The sequence below is a fragment of the Lampetra planeri genome, unplaced genomic scaffold (assembly GCF_965212315.1).
Source record: "Lampetra planeri unplaced genomic scaffold, kcLamPlan1.2.h2 scaffold_160, whole genome shotgun sequence".
NCBI classification, from domain to species: domain Eukaryota; kingdom Metazoa; phylum Chordata; class Hyperoartia; order Petromyzontiformes; family Petromyzontidae; genus Lampetra; species Lampetra planeri.
Window position 1 is genome coordinate 10,406 of NW_027614329.1, and position 11,308 is coordinate 21,713.

The 11,308-nt window shown below is 51.7% G+C and overlaps 1 long non-coding RNA gene across 1 annotated transcript; it reads left to right on the forward strand.

The window, feature by feature from the left end:
* Window positions 1-3,932: 3,932 nt before the first annotated feature.
* Window positions 3,933-10,741, forward strand: LOC144739612 (uncharacterized). The gene is made up of 3 exons (XR_013589478.1): window positions 3,933-4,004; window positions 4,678-4,780; window positions 10,642-10,741. It is a non-coding gene; the product is annotated as an uncharacterized LOC144739612 (long non-coding RNA).
* The last annotated feature ends 567 nt before the right edge of the window (window positions 10,742-11,308 follow it).

Below are 11,308 nucleotides of genomic sequence, written 5' to 3' on the forward strand. Positions count from 1 at the left end.
GGGATCGACGTCTTGGTGGGCGTGGTCACCTGGTACCGCACCCTCGTCTCGAGTCACGCGCTTCCCCCTGGCAGTTTGTCCGGTAGAGAGGCGGGGAGAAATTCTCGCGAAGGTGAGGAGTGGATCCTAGCTGTGGGTGGGTGATTCGGTGGGGTGAGTCTGTGTGTGTGGTGTGAGTCTGTGTTTGTGTGAGTCCGTGTGTGTTTGTATCCGTGTGTGAGTCTGTGTGTGTGTGGAGTGGTTAACGCGCTGTCAACACCAGTGACGATTATATGAACCGGTCCTGGGTCTCCCCTAGGTCGATTCAGCCTCAAATGAGTACCTGGTGTGGTGTGTAAATATCGCCACTCGGAGACAAAGGCGTGGTGTTGGCCTCCCACGCCCTCGTGTGCTTTTGTGGTGCCACAGCGACGGGGCCGCTCGGCCGAGCCAGGGAGCCGCCCGGCTTCCACCGCCGCACTGCCCCCCATCACCCCCCCCACATAAACACGCACCCGCACCCACGTAGGGCCTCGTGGTCGGGTCACCTACCCTGAGTTTTCACCCGAGGGCCCCCTAGGGGGGTTACCCCACGGTTTCTCAGGGCCAGGGAATTGGACAGGACCCTTCCCAGGCCAAGTAACACTGCGGCGCCGTGGGCGGATTTGAGATCGCACGACCACGGCGAGCTCAGAGAGCCCCGCAGTTAGAAACGCATACAAACACAAACACGGGTCAGCAAGGCAGATAGCTGGGATCAGGACCCGGGACGACTGATTGGTCGAAAGTTCAAAGGCCGGCGGGATCGCAAAAGAGCGGGAAATCCTAGGCTCAGGATTGGTCGAGAGACCAAGGCGGTCGGGACGGGGGCGCCTAGCCTTTGATGTGAATAGTTTAAAAGAAAACGCAGGGGCAGTAGGGAACTCTCTTCTTCTGGAGTTTGGACACGGGGTCAGCGACGAAGGAGTCATCGGGCGAGCCGCTAGATTGTCTGCAGGACGATCTGAGCGCCGCAAGGTCACCAAGGACTACAGACGGTATCGTGTTGCGCGCCTTACAACACCTCAGAGCGGAGGGTAGGATCCGTAGGAGAGGGTTAGTTCGGGGTAAGGACGAGTAGGAAAGCGGTTTAGCAGAGAGCGCAGCATAGAATAGGGCTACACGGCACCAGAGTGTGGGTTAGAAGCGCCTTGCTGTCCCGCACACACACACGGGTGGCTCGGTTGGTTAGCAAGGGCTAATAAAATCTCGAGCGTAGTAACAAAACCGTGTTGTTGGGTGTTTTTGGAACGTGGTATTAGCGTGCACTGCATTCGCGAGTGTGTGGTCGTTGTACGCATAAAGGCCGTGGTCTCTGTACGATTGTGCGGGTACGGAGGTGTGTGCGTTAACGCCCGGGGAGAGCACTTTTGGTGTGTTGGCGTGACTACGCAGCCGTGTGAGAGGAGAATCGTCCTTGTACGATATTTGTGTTGACGTGCACGCGCGAGTGGGGGAGGGGACGAGTCGTCGTGTCGGCGTGTGCCCCGCTTGCGTGCGCTCGTTACTTGCGTAAGCTCTCGGCGTGCGTAATCGGCGTGCCCAAGGTGCGCGATCGTAACGTGGGCGGCCAGCGCGGCGCAGAGCGGCGCAGGAGTGGGTATCGCGTGTGGAGCTGTATGCGTGTGTGCGCGCATGTTCACGACGTGTGTAACACAGGTGCGCGATCCTAACGTGAGTGGTCAGGGTTGGGTGAGTGCCGTGCAGAGCTGTGTGTGGGTGTGCGCGTGCGTGGTTATCCATGCCTGCTACGCGGACCCGCGGTGGAGGGGAATCCTCGGGTGACGGCTCCCACACCCTGGGTAAGGAGCCTAGCGGCGGTTCGCTTAGCAGCGGGGGGGCGATTGATGATGTTAGTCCGGCCGTTAGTATTATCGAGGGAGGGATCTCGGGGGCTAGCGACCCCCACACTTTTCCGGCCTTCATAGGTGATGCTGGCTAACAGAACTTGCCCCAACAGTTTATTTCAGCTATAAGGGGGATATTTATCTTTGTTGTTCGTGGTGGTGTTGTTGGTGGTGTTGATGGTGGTGGTGTTGATGGTGGTGTTGTTGGTGTTGATGGTGGTGTTGGTGGTGGTGCTGTTGGTGTTGTTGGTGGTGCTGGTGACGGTGTTGATGATGGTGATATTCTTGTTGGTGGTGGTACTGGTGTTGTTGGTGGTGATGTTGATGGTGTTAGTGGTGTTGGTGGTGGTGTCGGTGGTGGTTCCAACCAGCCATCCTGGGTTTAACCTAGCTGGATTGTGTGAGGAGCTCACAAATCCTTGAAGGATCTGGACACATTCCCACCATTAAGCTCCTCCGGCAGGCAAGGCTGCGTTTGCTGGGTCTTGTAGCCCGCATACCCAAGCAGTTTCTTTTTGGCCGCATAAATGGGGCTAAACGGCCACGACATGGGCTGTCGAAAATATGGACTGATGCTGTATGGGAGGATGTTGAGGTGAGTGGACTTGTGAAAGACTGGTACCAGCGGTGTAAATAGCATCCTTCACGAGGAAGCTCGTGAAGGAGGCTACTAGACAGTTGGAGGCAGACTGCCTCCAACAACAACTGAGGGCAGAGGAGTGACGCTCACAACGAGTGGCGGATAAAATTCGGCAAGTTGGCACAGTTGGGCATACAGCTGGTGTATCTACCAATCATCTCAGCCAACCTTTGGAACCTGGGTCTGTCCCGTGACGTCTTGTCAGCGAGCCTTCGACACTTCGTGTGGCCTGAAAGTCAGTCCCTCCAGAAAAACGCGGAGTTTTTTGGTGATTGTTGCGGGCAAAAATCGTTGATTATGCGGCACGTTTTCTTAAAAAATGCGATGGAATATGCGGGATATTTATGCAATTTTATGCGATTAAATTGCGGGAACTTGCAAAAATTGCGGGAACTTGCAAAAATTGCGGGAACTTGCAAAAACTGCGGTTTGATGAAAAAAAGAAAAAAAAGTGATTCCCCCAAACACCCTATTCACTAGGCTACTACTTTAATGTAAAGAGTCATTTCTTATTACTTCCTATGATAAGCAAGCATACTACATCACAGAAAGTGCTGGGAATATTTAAGTTCTCATCTTGTTTTATTTCAGACCTTAACAAACAGATGGCTCAAACTTACAAAACATTGAGTCGAACAAGTTCTGTAGCTTTACAAAATGAATATGCTACAACTTCTGTAAAAATGAATAAATAAAATATTAAAAAATAAAATGTGCGCTTCCTATTTTACAGAGGTAGCTATGCAAAATAATTTGCCCCCACTGTCATGTAACACACTGGGGAACTGCTTTGCGCGGTCTTTTGCGCTTATGTTTGTTGGCAAATGAGAAAGATTTGCGGGCTTCATCATGGTTTCATTGGCATCGCGGGGTTTGCAGCTTTTCAATGATGTCGCGTAATGAGTGACGTCACTTCATAACGTTCCCATGGCAACAGGGGAAATGGCTGCGCTTGTGTGAAGTAAACGCAACATTTTTCAACTTTCTGCTAAGATATATGTGACTTTTTGCAACGAAAATGCGGGGATTATGAAATCATGCAAGCCCGCATATTTTGCGCGCGGAAATCTGCAATTTATGCGGCGAAAGTGCGGCGTATTTGAAAAAACGCGTCCCCCGCATAAATATGCGGACTTTGGCTGATTTTGCGTGAAATCTTGCGATCGCATAATCGCGTTTTTCTGGAGGGACTGGAAAGTGCACCTGGCCTGGCACAGGCGCCGTGGTGACATCATCGCTACTAAGTGGCGAATGTCGGTTGTTGTTTTTGTGTTTCGTGTTGTGAGTGATTGGTGACGATGTGAGTCTGTGTTGATGATGTGGGTTCATGGTGTGAGTCCGCATTGTGACTTGACTCGTGTTGAGATGTGGGTGCCGTCACACCCCCTCGACTCTATGTGATCCTCGGCTTCGTCTCCTGCTTTGCACGCAGAGACCTGGACTGCGTGAGAGACGCTGTTAGTTGTGTGCACCCTGCTCTGCAATTGGCCACCATGGAGGTACGTGTGGCTCTTCGACTCGTGTGGTGAAGTATTAATGGACGTGTGCTCTCCACTCCGCGTGTGGCTACCTGTCACCTATCCATACACCTAAGTGTGCATCCGCTTGGCTGCCTGAGTGTGTGTGCATCTATCAGAGTATCTCCCCAAGATCCTCTCTGTGTACCTGCCTTTCTACGTTTTAATAATCTACTGTACTTTTATCTATCCACTACTGGATGAAGGCCTCCTCCCTTGAGACCCTGCTCCCCCTCACAATCCTGCGATGGAATAATCCACCAAGCACCGATTTTGTCACTCCATCTTTCTAGCAGCCGTCCTCTCAGACGTGTTCCGATACTTGGCTGCACCTCCGTTATTGTTCTAGACCCTCAACCATCGTTGTTCCTCGTGGCCGTGGCATGTCCTGGCCCAGCCCTACTTCTCTTAACAGTTTGAAGGATGCCATTAATCTGCGTGTTTCCTTTAAATGCACACGTGTCTCATTGTTAATCCAAGTGTGACATCTGACATTGGCCAAATATCCGAACGCTGAGAACTGACATCTCAGCAGGACCCTCCTGAATGTGGAGCCCAGGATCTCAGAGATCCTGGCTCAGTGCTCGCCGCTTGCACTATCCCCCACATCTTGCTAAAGCCTATGTGGTGGACCTTTGTCTTTGTGTGTGTGTAGATGAGCCAATCTGGAGAGGCGAGGAATAAGGGCGAATTTTGTACCACGTGGAGGGCGCTGTCCTCAGAGGGCACCGCCTCCATTTGCATTAAATCACCGCAAGGTAAGAACAGGAATGAGGGATGTCACAGAGGGCCGTGGTGAATGGTGGAACATCACGATGGCCATGTTGCATGGTGGATGTCACAGTGGCCATGATGCATTGAAGATTTCATAGCGGCCATGATGCATGAGTGATATCCAGGTGGCCAAGTTGAATGGGGGACTTCATGTTGGCAGTGTTGTATGGGGGACTTAATGGTAGCCATGTTGCATGGGGGACTGCATCATGGTGGCCATGTTGCATGGGGATGATTATTTGTGCTCTGGCCTCAGCACATCACACGCTTTCAGATGCGCTTCCGATATTAGGAAGCCACTGGAGCTATACACTTTTAAATCATCTAGATTGAAAACTAATTTCTTGAGAACTTATTTGGGGCATCAAGTCCGATTTAGTTACATTTAATTTGTATCCCAAAGCACCTCCATATTCCGTCACTAAGGCCAGACCGGCGGGGAATGAGGCCTCCGAATTTGGGTGATGAACAGGCGTCGCCACCCCACGCCAGCAGGGGGCGGCATAAGGGTAGCCGGTTCGTGAAGACCCGGCCCACGCCGCCTGGAACCCCCCTCCCACCTTCTCGGAGTTCCGGACCCCAGCAAGCCTCCCGAGGAAGATGCTGAAGGAAAGCGCTGGTGCGTTCACGGAGGATCGCAGCTTCCCAGGTCCGCGCTGCCAGGGTCACCTTGTAGGGGAAGTGTGGCCACCGAATGGAGAACTTGGCCACTTGTGAGGAGACGGAGCATTGTAGGAGAGGAGCGCAGGGAGGGGGATGGAGGTCAGACGTTGCACGAGAGGAGGAGAGTCACGTCTGAATGCCTACGGGATGGAGGAGAGCACCGGCCTCGCTGAAACGGGGGCTTTCATGCAAAAGAATCGACGAGAATAAAAAAAAACAGGGAAAAAAATCGAGCGTGTTGTGAGCATTGATAGACAGTGGAGAAGTATCAAGAGGCGTGATAAGGGAGGGTGGCTTGCTACAAGGGGTAGGAGTGGTCCCTTCATCGCGCCTTCTTCTCTCGTGATTAGACTGCTCTTTCTCTCCATCGCGACGCTCAATGTTTACTTTCAGCCGGAACGCTCCGGATCGCTTACACCGGGAATAATTTTTCACTCGCACTCACCAGCGTGGTGAAATATGATCAAATGACTCCCATTGTTAACGCGACGTACGGGAGGGGCCCTTCATCCGTTGTTGTGCTGAGAATGACTGGAATGGATTTTATTTTTGACGCATGCTGCAATATCCTGCATTTGGGGAGTGGCGGTGCAGTGATTGGTGGTCTCAAGCTGCATTTCCAAGAGGGTCCTGAGGGCAGGAGCTGAATTGGTCGTCGTGTGTGGCAGGAAACTGGAATGCCCGAACAAAGCCTACATATATGGAGGGGCTAACACTCAAGGAACTAATTTTATTTTTGTTCATCAGACAGACCCAAAGACCCACACACACAAAACAGACAGCAAAAAACATGACTATTAATTGTGTCACCGATAAAGAGATAATAAGTGTCTTGAATCGAGCACGGTTATAGGAATATTGGAAATACAGGGGGTAAAGTTTACGTGTGTCTGTGCGTATATTGTGTCCTGTCGGATGTGTGAGGAATTCCACTTCAGCCTTTGCAGTCTGTCACGAGAATTATAAAATGCACCACATGACACCCAAGTGTTCAACAAAAGCTGGTAACGAGACAACTGCAGCCTTCTCTCTCAAGTGATATAATTTTGCTAAGTTCATTCCGAGCCTACGTTGATCCCCCCATTGTGGCGTCTCCCAAGAACTTTAAACAACCCGCCGAGCCCTCCCAGCCACCGTCGTGTTCCGATCGAGCCTGGCGACACGTGGCTCCGCAACGCGAGCCTTCGATTGATAACGGGGCGCAGGAGCTCACTCAGCAGACTCCCTCGCGGCATCCCGGCGATGACTACAGCCTCAAGCTAAACAAGCGCAGAACCTGCAGATCGCTGTGACATGGAAAGCGCAGTTCATTGTAAAGATGAAACCGTGGCAGCGCAGCGTGCATTGTGCACATTTTCCTAGGAGTAGCCCTCGTTTACAGGAGAACATAACTACGTGTAATGCACGTACAGGAGAACATACGTCCGTGTCACTCGACCACTTTGAGCATGCTGTTTAAGGAACTACCCTCCTCACGGTGTGTATTAATTTATAAAAATGTCAGGATAATTTTTCAACTGGTCTTGTGCACGAGTGGTTTTAGTCAAATCCATTGGTGCTAAACTAGTTTTGCGTTGCCAGACGCAATTTATAATACCGGTCCCTCTTTCATAGCGGGGATAGCCTGGTGGGACAGTGGGTTTTTGGATTATTAGATCAGCTGGTCGTGAGTCTGAGCCTAGCTGGCAAGGTTATAGGGTCATTTGGTGGATCAGTATTTTGGCAGTAAGTTACCAGGTTAGAGTGTTTATTGGATCAGTGATCTGGTGGATAGGCTCGAAGTCAAATGGGTCGATTGATGGGTCAGAGTTTCACCAAGTCGGTGTATTGTATTGGCCTCGGTGTCTTAAAGAGTCAGAGGGTGGGCAAGTCGGGTGTCGGGTTCATATATATTGTTGCGAAAGTATTTTATTGGGTCATAGGATGGGGTGGCGAGTTATCGGTCTGTAAGTTATTTGGTCAGTGTGTCAGGATGATGCGTGTTGGGTCATTTACTCGGTGGGGGTACCCGTGGGCTGGCGGTCGGGTGGGGGTCATCCGTCGGGTTGGTGGTTTGGCCGTTCGGTTGCCGCGACGTCATCTGGCCATCCGTGCAAGCATGGGTGGAGTAGCCCGTCGGCGAGATGGCTCTTCTCCAGCTCTGTACCAGCCGCCTGCCGGAGTTGACTAGAGCTTCGGCTCGCACTGCCATCTCCTCCTCGAAGCGCTCGCTCAAGCTGCGGAGAGACACCAGTGCCGGCGTCACAAGCGTGGTGGCACCAGCAGTACCCCGAACCGAGCAGAGCCCGGACTCGACATGCACTTGGGCCCCGACTTTAATAAACAAAACAAAACTAGCTTTGACCCTAACTGCACGATTTTTAATCACGCCACGCCATACGCACCTGATAAAAGCGCCGAGTTGCATGCGTGAGAAGTTATTATTTACAATCGTTCAATATATTTGATATTTAGGCCCATGGTGGTGATGGTCAATGTGACACCGGTGTGGCAGGTTGGTTTGCGAGCCACCCCTACCACGCGAGACCGCGGCTAACAGAGCACACAAAACGTAATAAGTTATTACATTTCATCGTTAAACGGAGAATAATTGAGAAACAATACGAATGATAACAAGACCATACAAATTATCTGATCAGGAATCGAATAGTGGCCTCGCAATGAGAGTAGTTGAGTTGCTTGGGAGGGAGTGGGGTGGAATGCCGGCCCCTTGTGAACACCACAAGAAGCCGAGGGCAGAATAAAAGCGCGATACTGCCGTCGGTAGCGTCAGCGCAACAGACTTCACGACCAAGACCACATCTCATGGGCTGCTTCCACTCGCTCAAGAGGATGCCGAGAGTTTCTTGACAGTCTAATTGGGGACGGTGAAAACACAGGGGTTGTCAGATATTGCCACACTCGGAATGAGGAAACTGAGAAGTGATGGGAGTGAAGTGGAGGTGGAGGGCATTTGTTACCAAAGAGGACGTCGCCGCAACGTTCCACTTCCTCATTGGGGTTTCATTCTGGCTCCTCGTGCGCGACCGTGAGGCTGAGCTCGCCCGAGTCCTGGACCATGCGACCCGCGCCTTGTAGTGGCGACATGTGGGCAGAGAGCCGTGTCACTCAAACAATTGCTCGGTCACCAACTCAAGAGGACAGAGATCCCTCCCATCGCCTCAAGAGACCGCCGGGGCAAATGTTGCGAGCGAACATCTGCTAAGGCCAGGACGGCACATGAGGGGGTGAAGTGGCCAGCACGGAGTGGGTGGCCAGAACTAGGCCCGGCTCACTCTGTCTCCCCAGTGACCAACCCTTGCCTCCATTCGGATGAATGGCCAAGTGAGGGAACAGCTGATGGGAAGCAGGTGGCCAGGGTGGGTTGATGAACGGTCAGCTGGATGAGTTCTGAACATGTTGCAGGTTGGTGTGTCTCTACAAGGGTTAAAGGGTGACTGATAATAACAAAATGTGAAAGCTGCCTTCTGTTTACCCAGGATAGCCTTACTGATTCTTAAGACATTATCAGGAGCCTCCCGCTACATTGGAATGTTTGGCCAATTGAATGGAGTGGTGCGTGTGGGAGGAAACGGTACCAAGTAGAACGCCATGCATATGACAAGGATGCACCTCAATGATACGGATAGATGGAATCAAGAATCCATTGATGCACGCCTTCGACTAGTCATCTTGTAGCCTAAGCCCACAACACCCAGTATTCCCAGGGAGTCTCCCATCTAAGCACTAAGCCCAGGCCTGCTTACTCTCCCAGAGCCAATGAGATTGTGTGGTGTATTCAAAGCCATTGGGTTGAAGGTAATCGACAGGCAGAGCGAGTGGTGGGCGCGTGGATGGCAGTACAAGCGGCCGATGTAGACCGCTCTGATTGGATAGAGGTGATCGAGCCAGTTGATTGCGTAAGGAGTAGCGGAGTGGTGCATCGTGGCCGTGATCGCACATTGAGTCGTCAAGCAGGTATTATGTGCAATGCAGTAGAAACCAGTTCTGAACTGTCACACCGGTTGTGAGAGGCTGCTGACTTGGGGATGTTTGCTCCAGCTCCAATTCCGAGTTGGGCCAACTGTAAGAAGGGAGGACGCGCACTCGAACTTGGGCCGGCCGTGACCATTTTACCAGTGGTCGAGATCCTCCCGCGAGCTCAGGGAGGCCGGCTCGGGGCGCTGGCACTGCAAGTCGGCCACGGTGAGGGTCTGGAAGTATGGGGATGTCCGCTGCAGGCGGCCGCCAGACGGGATGCCAGGTCGCTGCGCGGGCAACAACGACGACGGGGAGGACGATGATGAGGGCGACGGGTGCGAGCAGCAGGGGCAACAACTGCAACAGAAAAAACTGATGAGGCATTGGCGCTCACATAGCGGATAGCGCACCACGTTCCGGACCTGGCGAGCCGAGTTCGAGTCAATCTCACGGTTAAGAATGGCAACAGCAAACATCAGAACCGATTTCCCATCTTCCTGTGCGCTTCTCGTGATCACCTGGCTTATAATACTTAGGTTTTTTTCGGTAAAGTCATGTAGGTAAAAAAATTTAATTAATAAAAGTAAAATAAGACAAATTAAAAATTCACGACGTTTCGGAAGCAACACAAGCCTCCGTCTTCAGGTGGAACTGTCACAGCCACGACAGCTGTATCAAGTAAATGAGAGATCACAAGAAATACCTGTATATATAATGGTTGAGGGGGGAAGGGCCAGGAATGGCACACTCTTTTATTAATATGGTAAGGTGAGGCTTAAGACCAAGAGTAGACTGCATAACATAGGACTGAGCCTTTGTTATGGAGAGGTGCGGTTTGTAACTAACACATGGCAAACATGACAAAAGTGTGAAAAAAGAAAAGCAAGTAAAAAACTAAAACTGGTAAAACAACAAACTGGCTGTCTATCAATGACCTGTAATAGTTGTCTGTCAAATAAGATGGTCCAAATAAGTGTAGTTACATCTTTTTTGCATGGTTAATCACATCTTTCCAATGATTACTCAGTTTGTAACCCTCATCACGGTTGAAATTATGTCTGTGTTTGTATATTTGTATGGCTTCGTGTACAAACCTTTGATGGTAGCCAGTAGGTTTGCAGAGCACCTTGGTCTCGGAAAAGACAATTTCATGAGAACCCACAGAGTTGTAACAGCTCATGCCACCACTCGGGCCCCCTCTCTCTCTCTCCCTCACGACCAGGCTGCCGCACGACCCGTCCCAGACACGACCCTGTCCGCATTGCACCGACGGCGTCGACCAGGACAGTCAACCACTGTCCGGCAGCACAATGATCGGGCGAGTACAAAATAGTGTAAAGGAGAGCCGACACAAGATTGCAAGGGGTTCGTCTTTTAATCCTTTTCTCCCATCCACACCTGTCCCCAGCCGTCCCAATCTCATTCCTGCCAAAGGCCCCTTCTTCCCGCCCGTTCTCCCCTTATATCTCCTCGATTACCCCTCCCACTAACCCTCCTATTGGTGGGAATCCTTCCCCTGACACCCCTACAATAGTTTAGTAATAGGTGTGCTACTTATTGGTCTCTGTGGCCTCCCTCTCGTCTCCGGTATAACACCACCCTCGCTCTACTCCCGACACCCCTACATCACCCCCACCCCCCCCCCCCCCCGGAGAAAAAAAAAACGTCCTCGGTTCTGCCTCCCTCATGGACCATTTAAGTCTCCCTATGCCTCCCCCCACTGACAGTGACAACAGCCCTTAACCCCCCCATAACCATACAATGCAATATAACACAACAAAATCAATAGCGTGGCCTGCCTGGGTCTCCAGCCAGCGTCCCGTAACAGCCCGGACATCCACAGGCAGCAGATGACCGTGGCGACCCCCTCCTTCGAAGGCCCTCTCGTC